At 37.4% G+C, this 14,501-nt stretch overlaps 1 pseudogene; it reads right to left on the bottom strand.

Moving 5' to 3' along the window:
• Positions 1-5,368: 5,368 nt before the first annotated feature.
• LOC104599082 (putative E3 ubiquitin-protein ligase XERICO pseudogene) lies at positions 5,369-6,362 on the bottom strand (annotated as a pseudogene).
• Between the last annotated feature and the right edge of the window lie 8,139 nt (positions 6,363-14,501).

Genomic DNA, 14,501 nt, shown 5'->3' with positions numbered 1-14,501 from the left:
TGTTTGTTTTTTTGGAGTGTCATTGGAAAACAAAAAGTTGTATGATTGTACTTTAAGAGATAAAAGATAAGAGGAACGAACAACCTTTTTTCTCTTAAAGTTAAAAGATTTCTCTTAAGATATAAGAATTAAGAGGAAACCAACATGCCTTAAGACTTAATGAAAGGGGATTAAATGAGGTGGGAAGTAATAATTGAAGTTACATTTTCAACGCTTACCATTAGAGATGGACTAAATACACAATTATGGGCATTTTAATAGCCATAAAAGCTGACATTAAAGTTGTAATAAAATGACTTTTATACCCTTTTTGAAACAAAGAAATATAGAATAATTTTAGTCCGAAAGAAAGTTTCACATTGCATTCCCACTTTTATATATAGTATAGATATTACATTTATTCATCGATTCAGGTCGGTCTTAAGTTGGATTACAAAGTCATAACATGCAACTAGGGGTGGATTCGAGGCGAGTCGAGCCGAATACTTGGTTATTCGAGCTCGACTTGCTAAAATTGTGTTAGGCTTGAGCTTGACTGCAAGCCAATTTTTTTTCTAAAAAATAAAAAATAAAAATATATATTTTTTATTTTACTTACAAAAAAATAAGAATCATAAAAATTATTTATTATTATACATATAAAAAAAATATAAAATATACATATAAAAATGATTTTATTTTACATGCAAAAAATAAAAATTATATATAAAATATTATTATATATTTATATATGTATATGTATGTATATATTAAAAAAATATTTATTTATTATACTAAGCTCGATTAGGCTCGCGAGCCTCACGAGCCGAGCTTCACTGGGCTCGATCTCGGCTTGATTAGCAAACGAGCCTATATATCAGTGTTGAAGTTCGATTTAAACCGAGCTGAGCCGAGCTCGAATAGCTTGTGAGAAGCTCGGCTCGTGGCCACCGCTACCTATAACTGAACCAAATTGTTGGGTTCTACTATTTTTTAAACTGAAACCGACCGATTGCTTTTTGAAATTGACCATCTTGGGTCGAGTCGGTCCAGTCTAGTCGGTTTACAATATTTTATGAACAACCCTATTGCAAATTAAAGTATAGGGGGGTCTTTGTCATTTTCCCCATAGTACAAGGGGGTCTTTGTAATTTAGCCATAAAAAGTAACCCCAATCGATTGTCAAATTACAAAGTTATGGCCTCCTGAAATTTGCACATATGTTGAATGTTCAACCCATGACTCTAACTATCCTGCAGGTGCCAATTGTTCAATTGCCTGATTTGGATGGTTTTTTGTATAAAAAGATGGTTTTTATGAGAATTAGACTCGAAATCATGGTCGGATGATAGTTTGAAAGGTTCAACTGTTGGGTCAATGGAAAATTGAAAACATTGATTTAAATATATCATTTGGGTGGCATTTAGTATTGTGGATATTATGTTCCATTGTTTGATTTTGAAATACACCGCACTAGGGGTGTGACATGTTTTGTGTAGTTTTGAAACACAATATATGTACCAAAAAAGAAAAAAAGTATAAAATATTACAATTTCTCATATACACCATACCAAAATATTGCATATTGGGCTAAAATACTTTTCATTGGATGATTACCATGTATAGTATAATAAATGATTAAAATGGTTTACTTCTTATTTGTGTGAACAATTCGTCCACATGACAATGCAAAACACCTTATGTTGTGGTTTTAACTACATTATAGTCGGCGTATAATTCCAAACATGCTATATCATATAGAGATCACACCATTCAACAGCCCTTGGTGGGGGTATTTATAATATGTCCCACACTATCAAATTAAATTGAACCAAATTGGAAGGGATTTTTGGCTATGCCAATCTTTAATCTTTGCGAGAAAAACCCTTTAGACCCTAAATAATTAAAAAGGGCACTTTAAATCCACATGGCAATGCAAAACACCTTATGTGGTTTATAGTTAGGTCTTGTAGTTTCAAATTAACATGCTATACGCCAATACCTGCATCACACCGTTCAACAATCCTTCGTAGGGGTATTCAGAATATGGTCTGGAGTCTCCGGACTGTCAAATTAAATCAGTGTTTTGAAAATCGGATTGGACCAGTCGGTTGAACCGTGACTCGGGGCTCTGGTTAGTTCAGTCATACCCCAATAATTGGATTAGGGATGTCAACGGGTTGGATTTGGCACAGGTTTGCCTCAATCCTAATCTGACCTGCCAGCACTCCAACCTGAACCCGATTCGACCTGGCTTAAAAAACATATGATTTCCGAACCTGACCCGACCTTAAAGGGTTTAACCCAATTTCGACCTGATTTGACCCGTATAGTGTTAAATGTATTTTTTAACATATTTTGAAGACTTAAAATACATTAATTTAAATAAGGAAATTGTTTTATAGATTCTAAGGTATTATTTTTTTCCATTTAAAAAAAAGAAGAAAATCAAAATCAACATATAAATAAATTATAAACTTTATGCCTATAAAGTTAGAAGTCAAAAAATTACAAAATACTGGGCATATGCAAGGTATCATGACCCAGCAGGGTGGGTCAGCCAAAACCTGAACCCAATTCGGGCCAAAGAGTCAAAACCCTAACCCAACCCTAAACAAAATATACCTGACCCGAACCCATACTTGGGTCAAGCCGGGTTTACCATTTAACCCGACCCATTGACATCCCTAAACCGTACTTACTCAAAACCCACTAAAAACCAAAAAACCGGTGAATTGGTCCCGGTTTCATTTTAAAGAAAATGAAAGTTAAGGCTTGAACCCTAGTCATTTGTATATGCCATGTTATATATAGTATTTATATATAAGTATATTAAAATTTGTAAAATATATTATATATAGTATTTATATGACTCGTAGTATATATATGTATATGCCATGTTATCACGGTTCAACTTTTGGTTTGACCCCGGTTGAACCTTTAACCCACGGACCTCTTCCTTCTCCAGTTCTATGCTCGGTCTGATTCTCTGAACATTGAGTTAAACTGAACCAAAATAAAATGGATTTTCAGCTGTGATAACCTTTGAACTTTTCCAAAAAAACATTTAAAACCCTGGATAATTAAAAAGAGCAACTTTTGCTCTTCAATTATGACGGAAAAGTCACTTTTAAGACAAAAATAAATAATAACGCCTACTGATATGATGATATGATAGAACAAGTAAAAAATATATGAAAAATTATAAATAGGTCCCACTTATTTATTCTTGGTCACAAATGACCAAGAATAATTGAATGTGGCTAAATGTTTTGCTGTTGTCAACGGTTCAACTGTCAGAGACGGTGGATTGTAATTTCACCTGCTTGGACATCTAAACATCCCTGATCCACCGGTCACCGCTAGATAGGTTTCCTCTGTAATCCCCAAAGTAGAAGCTATAGATAGCCTTGTATTGGTCTCGTGTTTGAAGGTTGAAGATGAAGCCTGAGAAGAATATTGTTTGAACTTTGAAACGCAAAGGGCATAAAAGTCATGGCCTGTATCGTAATGGGTTTCTTCTTCCCTGGAGCTGTGTAACCAATAATAACACTCCATGTCAGCGATAAATGTGTATATGTCCCGCTACCATTCGATCTCTTACTTCAATTGTATGAATGATGTGGGGCATTATTATTGGTTAAGCTTTACCCCTAACACAGCCATTAAGTTACAATTAATCCGGGCTCGGGCTGGGCTGGGTTTCAACTCAACCCTATGGTAACTATATTAAAATATTCTGATTTCTCTGACCCTGTGGTTTGATGTAAGTTGGATGGGCTGGCCTGGGTTTCAACTCAACCAGGCCCAACCCTAAGAATTGGGCCTAAGGCCCAAGCCTGAATTCTACAACCCGGGCCCAACTAAATGAAGCAGAAATAAAGGCTTAGTGTGTGTGCGCGCGCATGCACACTATACAAGAAGATATAACAGATAAACAGTGCAACTGCTTTAAATCAATATATTGTAAGATCAATATATTGCAATTATATAAAATAGATGAAAAAATAAATTCAAATAACTGTAGCAAATAAACACAAACACACAACTCAATATATTGTAGTAAATGAACAAGAAAGTAAAGAACAAATATAAATGTAAAGTAATTGCTTGTTAGTGTATTTAGTAGAATGTTAGTTTGCAAGATAAGTAAATAACTACATAAACTAAAAGTAAAGCACAAAGAAAACAAGAAGAATAGTACATAGAATTTTTATAGAGATTCGGTCAACCTTGACCTATGTCCTTTACCTTAAGCAACCCCTTCAGGATTTCCACTAAACCAATTAGATTTTCAAGCACTAGCTAATAAAACCTATACAACTAGTAGGACTTCTAGGTGTTTACGATACCTTGGCAAAACTTACAATAAGGTTCAAAAAATTGACACGTATTGGCTGATACGTATCGTATTGGGAGCACCCCGATACGCCCCTACAAAGGGTGTACCGGGTATCGGGGTTTTGACCAGTTCAGGTGGTGGAGGAACCTTAAACTGGCCCCCTTGAATCAGATTTGAAAAAAAGTACCGATATGCCCCTATCGACGTATCGGGTGTATCTATATTTAGAACTTTGACGTACTGGTGCCCATCCAACCTAACTTGGTAGAACTTATGGATGTTTATCCAACATAACTTAGTAGAATTTATAAGTGTTTTTCCAACCTTTAATAGTGTCCTATTCTCAAATGATATTACTAATGCTTGAAAAATTGACTTGAAATTGGAACCACTTTGGCCACTGGTTTTTAGGTCAGTGGTTTGACCATCTAGTTCAAATAAATGGCTTATTCCAATTTTAAAATAAAAGAAAATAAAAAAAAAATAAAAAATGATAAAAAACTGTTGTTTAGGTCAAATAGATTGATGATTTGACTGCTCGAATCAGTACATCGCTGACCAAGCCAACGGTTTTTGGCCAAGGAACGAATTAAAAGTGAAACAGAACTGATTGACTGGATGATTCTTTGCCGAGCAATCTGATCGTTCAAGTTAATGATGATTCGAAAACAGTAGAACCTTTTAATGGTTAAATGACTTGAATAAATTGATAGCCAACTATAATTAATCTTTTTTGTCCTCAGGTCCTTAGGTCGATTGGTTTGATATACCATGTCTCCCTTGCGAGAGGTAGTTGACTAATGATAGTTCCAATGCTTAGAAAGCGTGGAAATTTTAATCCATAAGTTTGGAGATTTTTCCCTGTGAATGTCAACATTTTAATCTTTATTTCAAGTCTAACAACCAAATCTATTCTAGTCATTGGTCTTTAACATTGATTTAATTGAGTTTAATCTCGTTGAGCTCAAATATTATGCATCTCAAACAAATGATTTTATTAAAATCTGAAAAAGAATGAAACACGAGTTTAAATCTGCACCCCACCCATTCTCGCCCCACACACTAATCCAGATGAGATGAGTGCCATCACATTCAGCAGCACCCCCACCCAATACGAACCAGTCAGTCTCCAGTGTCTACCAAATGCAAGAAGACGCTTCTTCTTGCATCAGAGGAGTTCTGCACAGAGGACACGTGATGTTCCAATAATCCAACCACTTCTCCAAACTAGTGATTTATCTTGGAATCCGGTTCAAACCGTGTCAAGCAGACAGAACACTCGTGGTCAGAGCAATTGTCGTCAAAAATAGAGCTGAAGCGAATGGCTGGAACCCGATATCGGAACTCCTCCATGAAAGTACTTGACGTTGTTACACGAAACTCAAAGGGCTCTGGTGGTGCCGTCTCAAAGGAATCTGATGGCGACGATAATGATGATAAACGGATTCCAACAATGTGAAGGTTGGACCGAAGGATGCCTTTGAAGATTGAGATCGAGAGTGCTGTATTTATAAGGAGGACGCAGAGAACTCCTTCGGATGGTGCAGGGAGACTTGATAGACCCATCTTGAATGAAGACTTGAATTTGGGGATTGCGGGGTTTTTTATCTATTAATTAGTTATCAGGGGAAATTGAGCAGAGCTAATGCAGAATTTGATGTTGGACGCAAGATGAAAATGGGAATGAACGTCAACAACCAGCTGAAATTCTAAGAAAAAGTTGCTTAAAATTTATAATCTGCAATCAAACAGAGGACGAGAGCTCTACGACAACTGCCGAAGGACAGGGGCATGAAAGAGCGGTCTTTTTCTAGTATTACTGTCGGGATTCAGGAACTTTAATTTCTCAATTGAAGTAGAAGGACGAGCTTTTATGTGAAGGGACAGCGGAAAGAAGAAGCACGTCCCGTTAGCCCAGCACGCGCTACAAGCGGAAGCCGTGTGAATTGATGCTTTATTCCTTTTTTATGAGTACGTGTAGCCAAGTTTTAAAATTGAAATATGGATATGGGATACGCATGGAAATCAGACGTTTCGTTTTTTTTTTCATACCTATTTGACCCATATCCAGCGTATCGGGGTGTACTAAAAAGATACAGTCAAAAACTGAAAAAAAAGGGAAATACGAGTTTTTTTTTTCCTTGAAATAAGCATTCTTTCACTCCCAAATGATTTTAAAACTCCAAACCTCATTACTAGAGTGTTAGATTAGCAAAAGATTGTAAGAAACAAGTGTGAATCATTATATTTTTTTAATTTTCAAATTTTGAAAAAATATGGAAAAAATAGGTAATTCTTTTTCAATTTTTTTATAATATCTTGTGATTTCTTTTTTTCTTGAATGTTTAAATTTATGTTGATCTACATTTCTTACATTGAAAATCATATTTTTTTTTGTGTTATTAATAAATTTATGGAAATTTCATGAAGATATTTGGAGAAAATATAAATTAATAAAAATTTGAAAATGTAATTTTTCTTTGCCTATAAAGACTAAATATGTTTTACATCTATGGACTTCTCTATCATATCTATAGAGCAATTGAAATTTCTTCTTTAGTATTTTTTTTTATATTTTTAGAATTAAAAAATAAACAATAATTAATTATATTTTATCATTTGATCACAACAATTGAATATATTATAATTCTATGGATGATCTTTCATATCCATTGACCAATTGAAATTTATTATTTAATAATTATTTTTTTTATTTTTAGAATTAAAAAATAAATAAATAATTAATTATATTTTATCATTTGATCACAATGATTGAACATATTATAATTCTATGGATGATCCATCATATCCACAAAGTGATGGAGGGCCAGCTCACGAACCAGCCGAATCAGCCGACGACATCTAGGGAGGAACACGCATCGGATAATGATGCATGCAGTGGATAATGGTAATGATAGATAAGATCACGTATCCAACATGATAGTGGCCATCGGACGGTGGACGTCAAGTCCAAGTCCTAGTTGTTTTAGTTGTTCTATTTTCCTAATTATTCTACAAGACTACCAACATGTATTATAAATACTTCAGTTTCTAAGCTCAATAGACACACAAGAATTTTCCTTAGCAATTCTCTACTAAGGCTCTACGCCTAGCTCTTTACGTGAGGCTTCCAGTTCGAAGCCGATTCGATCGTCTGGGTGCTTGCATAGTCAGCCCGGTTGAGCGCGTCACGCTGCGTCAGGTGGTATCAGAGCGGGAGTTCGCCCAGTCAGATGGCCAACCAAGACGGTACCAGTCGCAACCCACCCCGTGACGGAGATCAGGGGTTGCAAGCTGTTTGGAGAGCAATCGAAGAGCAGGGCACAACCATGCGTAACATTGAGCAGTAGTTGGCAGAGATCGCTGGACAACTGCGGACTTTGTTGCGGGAGGATGTTCCAAGGAACCGGGAGAACCCGTACCCAATCGAAGGAGACGACCACGGTAGACCCCTCGTCAATCCTATACCCCGACATCCTGTTCTTGATGATGATAGTGACGACGAGATGGAACTCGGCGTTGCCCCAGTTATTCCCAGTGACGGCAGAAACGACAAGAATTGGCGCAACCCCGACAACTTTAATCCCCGTCGGAATACTGATGAGTTTAAACTCAAGGTAGATATTCCTACTTTTAGTGGGGATCTGGATATGGAGGGCCTTCTAGATTGGATCACAGAGGTCGACCATTTCTTCGAGTATATGGAGATCCTAGAAGAAAGAATGGTGAAATTAAAGCTTTCCGACTGAAAGGAGGCGCATCTGTCTGGTGGGAACGGATGAGAGAAACCCGAATCAGAGAAGGAAGAGGTCCTGTTCGAACCTGGAGGCGCATGAAACAACTAATAAGAGGTAGATTTTTACCCCCAGATTATGAGCAATATATGTTTGAATCATATCAACGATGTGCGCAGGGTTCAAGAAGTGTCAATGAATATACATCTGAATTTTTGAGATTGGTCGAACGAAATCAGCTATCTGAAAGCGATAACCAACAGGCAGCCCGCTATCTGAGCAGTTTGAGACCGGCTATCAGAGACAAAATTGGCGTCCTAATGGTTCTTAGTGTACAGAAAGCAAGGAACCTAGCTTTGAAGGCTGAATTAATGTTCCAAGAGAGGACCCGAGGTGATAATTACCGCCGGTACAGTGGAAGCGACAACAGACCGGCAACAGTTGACAAGAACAAATCAGCCCCAGGAGTACAACCTCCTCACTTGGCGAGTACAGCTAACGCCAGTAAGGCCCTCATGGGAGGAAATACTCGAGGTAACCCTTCCAACCCTTATAAACCCAGTAATCCCTAAGCAAAACCTACTCCTTTTAAATGCTTTAAGTGCAATGAAGTGGGGCATAGGTCTAGTGACTATCCCAGAAGGAAGGCAGTTAACATGGTAGAGAGGGAGGAGGAAGAAGATGTTGAAGAGGAAGTATATTGTGGACCTGATGGGGAGGACGAAGAAGGTCCATATGAATATGAAGAATACACCTGTGTTGTGAGGAAATTAATGCTGTCCCAAAGAAGCAAAGATACCACTCAATGACACCGACTGTTTCGCACTAGATGTACTGTACATGGTAAATTATTTGATTTAATTATTGATAATGGAAGTCAGGAAAATATTATTTGCAGGGATGTCATACAGAAATTGCAACTACTTCCTGAAAAACATCCGAACCCATATACAATTGGGTGGATCAAGGAAGTCGACGGCGTACGGGTGGAGGAACGCTGCAAGGTCCCTTTCTCCATTGGTAAGTACTCTGATGAGATATACTCTGATATTGTAGATATGGATGCTTGCCACATTTTATTAGGTAGGCCTTGGTAGTTTGATACAGATGCAAAACACCTGGGTAGGAAGAATACCTACCAACTCGAGAAAAAGGGTGTACGCTACACCTTATTACCTATAGCAGAAAGAAATTCCCCAAAGGCTCCAAAGGTAGACGAGAAAAATTTCCTGACCATTTACACATCACCATGCTGAATTTTTTAAAGAATGTAAGGATACCCGCGATGTACACTTGTTGGTGGTAAAGGGAGAAAGCATGAATGAGTCACTAGAGGAAAACAAAATTCCAGTGGAAGTGCAGGGAGTACTTGATGAGTTCCATGATGTAGTTCCAGATGAATTACCTAATGAACTCCCACCCATGCGAGATATCCAACATCATATTGATTTTGTTCCTAGTGCTAGTTTACCTAATTTACCACATTACAGGATGAATCTTAAGGAAAATGAAATCTTATGGGAAAAGGTAGAAGAATTATTGAGAAAGGGGCATATTCAGGTCAGTATGAGTCCTTGTGTAGTACCAGCATTGTTAACACCCAAGAAAGATGGGAGTTGGAGGATGTGTGTCGACAGCAGGGCTATTAACAAAATCACTATTGACTACAAATTCCCCATTCCCAGGCTGGACGACATGCTAGATCAACTTGATGGAGCTGTAGTATTTTCAAAAATCGATCTCAGGAGTGGGTACCATCAGATCAGAATCCGTCCCGGAGACGAATGGAAGACAACCTTGAAAACTAGAGATGGACTGTTCGAATGGTTAGTCATGCCCTTTGGATTAACCAACGCACCTAGCACATTCAAGAGGCTAATGAATCATGTACTATGCCCTTTTATTGGTAAGTTTGTTGTGGTATATTTTGATGACATCTTGATTTACAACAAATCTATCATTGAGCACCTAGGACATATCAAAGAGGAAAACAAATTATATGCTAATTTAAAGAAGTGCACTTTCATGAGTGATAATTTGTTGTTCTTAGGGTTCATTATAAGTAATGATGGAATTAAGGTGGATGAGGGAAAGGATGAAAGCCATTAGGGAGTGGCTGACTCCATTAAACGTCACGGACGTAAGACGTTTTGCATGGGTTAGCAACTTTCTACAGGCAATTTATCTTAACACTTTAGTAGTATTGTATCTCCCATCACTGAGTGTTTGAAAAAGAGAAAGTTTCAATGGGGAGAAGAACGAGAGCAGAGTTTTTCCCTCATAAAAGAAAAATTATGCATTGATTCTGTCATTGCCTTACAAAGTTTTGATAAACTATTTGAAGTTGAATGTGATGCCAGTGGATTTGGCATAAGGGCTGTATTGTCCCAAGAAAAGAAACCCATTGCCTTCTTTAGTGAAAAGTTATGTGAAGACAGGAGGAAGTGGTCCACTTATGATAAAGAATTCTATGCTGTAGTTAGAGCATTGAAAACATGGAAACATTATTTAATTGCGAAAGAATTTGTTCTTTACACCGACCACCAAGCTCTTAAGTATCTCAGTAAGCAAAAACAGATGAGGAGTGACCTGCATGCAAGATGGTCTGCTTTTCTTGATAAATTCCCATACAAAATTATGTATAAGGCTGGACAGCAAAACTCAGTGGCCGATGCTCTTAGTAGACGTATAGCCCTCATCAGGACTCTCAGTATTGAAATTGTGGGGTTTGAGTGCTTGAAAGACCTGTACGCCCAGGATGAGGACTTCCAACAGGTGTGAGAAAAATGCATGAATTGACAGCTAGCAGGTGATTTCTACATTCATGATGGGTTCCTTATGAAGGGGGAACAACTGTGCATCCCTTGCACCTCCCTCCGCGAAAAGATCATCAAGGATCTACATGGGGGTGGATTAGCAGGACACCTTGGAAGAGACAAAACAATTGAAGCAGTCAAGGGGTATTACTACTAGCCGAATTTAAGAAGGGATGTGACCACTATTGTGAGTAGATGCTATATCTGTCAGACAGCTAAGGGGCATTCCTACTATGATTTGAGAAGATTTGTCCATGGATTTCGTGCTAGGCTTGCCAAAGACTCCAAGAAATATGGATTCCGTCTTCGTAGTAGTTGATCGGTTCTCCAAGATGGATCACTTCCTCCCATGCAAGAAGACCGTGGATGCAACAACGACAGCCAAGCTATTTTTCAGAGAGATTGTCCGTTTACATGGGGTACCTAAGACCATCACATCGGACCGAGATACGAGGTTCTTAAGTCACTTCTAGATGACCCTTTGGAGATTATTCGACTCATCATTGAATTTCAGCAGTACAGCTCATCCATAGACAGATGGATAAATAGAGGTGGTAAATCGGACCTTAGGTAACTTGATCCGCAGTATCTGCGGGGAGAGACCGAAGCAGTGGGATTTTGCCATAGCACAAGCAAAGTATGCTTACAACAATGCAGTTCATAACTCTACAGGTAGATCCCCATTTTCCATTGTTTATATGAAGGTACCTAACCATGCGTTGGACTTAGTGAAGCTACCTAGAGTACCCGGCCTCAATACTTCTGTCGAGCAGTTGGCAGAACAGATCCAGTCCGTACAGGAAGAAGTCCAATAGAAACTGGAGCGAGCCAATGCAAAGTACAAGGTTGCAGCTGATAAGCATCGTCAACACCGAGTGTTTGACGTCAGTGATGAAGTCATGGTGTTTTTAAGGAAAGAACGCATACCTGTGGCAAAGTATAACAAGCTACAACCTCGGAAGTGCAGTCCATACAAGATCATTAAGAAAATTAACAACAATGCTTATGTCGTGGACTTACCAGATCACATGGGTATCTCCAAAACATTTAATGTTGCTGATCTTCATCGTTATTTACCGGAAGTGACACTTGAATATCCCGATCATGACTCGGGGTTGAGTTCTTTCCAAGTGGGGAAGAATGATGGAGGGCCAGCTCACGACCCACCGAACCGGCCGAACCAGCCGACGACATCTAGGGTGGAACACGCATCGGATAAGGATGCATGCAACGGATATTGGTAATGGCAGATAAGATCACGTATCCAACATGATAGTGGCTATCGGACGGTGGCCGTCAAGTCCAAGTCATAGTTGTTTTAGTTGTTCTATTTTCCTAATTATTCTACAAGACTACCAAAATGTATTATAAATACTTCAGTTTCCAAGCTCAATAGACACACAAGAATTTTCTTTAGCAATTCTCTCTACTAAGGCTCTATGCCTAGCTCTTTACGTGAGGCTTCCAGTCCGAAGCCGATTCGATCGTCTGGGTGCTTGCGTAGTCAGCCCGGTCGAGCACGTCACGCTGCGTCACAAAGCAATTGAAATTTCTTCTTTAATAACTATTTTTTGAATATATTATATAATCTTTATTTACTTTTGATAATTTTTGAAAATAAATAATAAATAATTATTGATTATATTTTCACTTAAAAGTTGTGCTAATGCATGTTTTATTGTTGGATAGGAAAATTGAGTTTTTCCCATTCCATAAAACGTTAAAACTAAATTATAATTTATAAATTATAGTTAAGCATAAGATTTTTAATGAAGTTATAATTACCTACAATATATTTCTTCATAAAACCATTAAAATATATTAGTTTAATCTATATATACCTCATTGAAGTCTTATCTTTAGTGTTATTGAAGTATTTTTATGATTTATTAAATTATTTATAGTGTTTCCAAACATATGTATGCGTATCTTAATTTTTCGCCGATACACATGTGTATCCAATGCGTATTTCGATACATTTCTTAAAAATTTACAAGTTTCACTTGATTCAGATTAACTAAGGGATAGGTATAAGCCTAACCTGAAAGATAAAAAAAAAAACCAAATTTTTTAACCCAAACCCAATATTCAAAGGATGGAGAATCTAAATCCAAGTTGTGTAAAATTGTATGATTGATTGATTGGGCTTACTTGGACTCACTGTTTTCTAAACTAGACCGGACCAGACGGTCGGACCGGAAAAACCGGGAACCTGACCGGTTCCGTTTTCCTCCAAAACTGCTTTTCCCCCTAAAACCGTTGATTTTGATCAACAAACCACTGAATCATCCGATTAACCGTTTGAAACGTTCGAACAGTTATGACCGTTTTCCAATTTTTTAATTTTTAATTTTTTGTTAGAACGGGCCGATCATTCAAGTTGAACAGTCGAACTGTTCAAACCGGTAACTGGACCCCCACCTTAAAAACCATGCTTGGACCGGACCAAATTGCTCACTTCATAATTCAGCACCATACCTTTTTATATGATATATTTCCTTTGTGGGTGGATAAGGTGGGAATGTCAACTCATTATCTTTCGTGGAGCTATTTTATACGCAAAATCTTGTTTGATTAGACAAAGAATATATTAAATAGTCTAAAACCTCCGCCCAGAAATAAATTAACATGCTGAAATAAATAAATAATCAAAAGTGGCTGCGTTTTGGAAGGATCACTCCTCACGCACCTGAATTCTAACTTATTTGACCTAAACCACTTGATCCATTATCTAATTATTTAATTAATCTTCTTTTCGTTGACAGTTACTTCCTCCTAATCTATTATTGCATCTTGAGTAGGTTGAAGTCTCAATGTCAAAAATTAACCAACTTCAATTCCAACCGTAGAATTTTCTTTTCATAAAATGGATTCTATCTAAAATGTTTGACTTTTATAGTATAATTTAGTACGAATCCAAACATTTAGTTATAATTCTATATATGTGTGGGTTCTATAACCATTCAGAATTAGCCCACCTGAAATCTGGTTATGGTTGATTTTTGTAGAATAATCAGAATCTCCGGTATCCAAATTCCATAACCTGGATTTCCGAACTGTCACACCGCAACTGTGAATCCTTTATGCACAGTGGTGACACTGTCACACCGCAACTGTGAATCCTTTATAGAACCCAAAGTAATATATCATAAATATGGATTATTATATCAACGTTTTAGTATAAATTTACAGCGATTATGTTCTTTGATGCCCTTCTATGAAAATCGATACACCATCTTATCATTTCGCAAAATTTACGTTTTTTCTGCAACAACTCATAAATGTAAATGAACCAGTAATAACGTAGTGATATTTAAAGTTGTTAAAGTCTTTAATGACATGGAATTGAAATCGTTCAGGCCACCGGTTTTTGAATCAACAGTTCAATCCTCCAGTCTGAATGGATGGCCCCATTCTGATAAAATAAATTAAAAAATAATTAAAATTTAAAATTGGTCAAAACCCATTAAACAGGTCAAACGGGTTGACGGTTCGATTGTTCAAGTCAATAGATCATTGACCGATTCAATGGTTTTGGGCAGGGACAATGTTTGAGGTAAAATGAAACTGGTTGTCTGGATGATTCTCAGGCCGAATGGTCTGATTGTCTGGGCCAATGGTGGTTCGAAA

The sequence above is a fragment of the Nelumbo nucifera genome, chromosome 2 (assembly GCF_055504915.1).
Source record: "Nelumbo nucifera cultivar China Antique chromosome 2, China Antique-T2T, whole genome shotgun sequence".
In the NCBI taxonomy this organism is placed as follows: domain Eukaryota; kingdom Viridiplantae; phylum Streptophyta; class Magnoliopsida; order Proteales; family Nelumbonaceae; genus Nelumbo; species Nelumbo nucifera.
Note: the sequence above shows the minus strand (reverse complement) of the source record. Positions and strands in the feature narration are given on the sequence as shown.